A 1278-nucleotide genomic window follows, 5' to 3' on the forward strand; every position below is an offset into this window, starting at 1 on the left:
TATTTCTTTGTATTAACTATATTTATAATTTAAGTGGATATAGGGTAACAGGTAACGATGATGAACGTAGTTCATCTTTTCTATATTTCTCAAATAATGTTAATATTTTACAGTGGTTTTTTTTTATTTTTATGTCTTATGATGTTTTCTTTGATCAGATTTACTAGTGTCTGGTTAAATCCCAGTATCCATGCTTAGTTTTTTGTGTTAATATTTCTCTTGTCAAAGAAATTAACAACTTTTCATTTAATTTCAATCTCTCGAAGGCTTAGTGTTTAATGAGTTAAGGCATAATTTTATAGTTTCTAATGGATTTAACCGTTAACTGATGTAGAAGTAATTAAAATCCAATTACCACAATGGACATTATGGAACGATAGATCAAGTTTCTCATCTAGATGAGTAGAGTAGAGTAAATTTTTATTTGCATAAATTTTTAACATAATTGAGCAAATAACGTCGCATTACTAACAATCACATATTAAAAAATATTACTAATAATCACATATTAAAAAGATATATTAACAATACACTAAAATATACAAACAATACAAATTACATATATGCTGATCAAGGCTGATAGGCCAGGTACCCCACCACAGTATACAGCTCAATGTTAACCACATAGGCGTAACCAGGGGGGGGTTTTGGGGGTTGTAACCCCCCCCCCCCATTGGGATGTACTTTGAGCTCTATACGCTTAACACCATAGCCCTCAGAGACCTTCCAGTAGTTGTAACCCCCCCCTTTCAGGTAGTTGTAACCCCCCCTTAGGATCATCCTGGTTACGCCTATGGTTAACCAGGTGTTGAAAAACCGTTTTTTTAAAAGCTTTATAGCTTGTTTCCCGTTGAATATCAGATGGTAGACTATTGTAAAATTTAACGCACACATACAAAGGACTTCTCTCTGTTAGGGACAATCTGTGAAGTGGAATATTCAAATTAAGGCTTCTTGTGTTATATTCATGATTTGGTAGCAGGTGATAAAATAAAGTAAAATTTTTAAAGAGAAACATAATACATTCATATGTATAGATAGCTGAGAAAGTGAGTATATTGAGTGATTTGAATCGGCCTCTACAGGATTCTCTCACCTTTAGTCCTAGGATCACCCTGACTGCCTTTTCTTGGACTATGAAGACAGTTGAGCTATCCACCGAAGCACCCCAGAAGATTATTCCATATCGCATAAGAGAATAAAAGTTTGCATAATATACCGATAGTAAGATTCCCTGGTCTAGATAGTTTTTCAAAACTCTGAATGAGTAGCAGGCTC

The sequence above is a fragment of the Diabrotica virgifera genome, chromosome 1, assembly GCF_917563875.1.
Source record: "Diabrotica virgifera virgifera chromosome 1, PGI_DIABVI_V3a".
NCBI classification, from domain to species: domain Eukaryota; kingdom Metazoa; phylum Arthropoda; class Insecta; order Coleoptera; family Chrysomelidae; genus Diabrotica; species Diabrotica virgifera.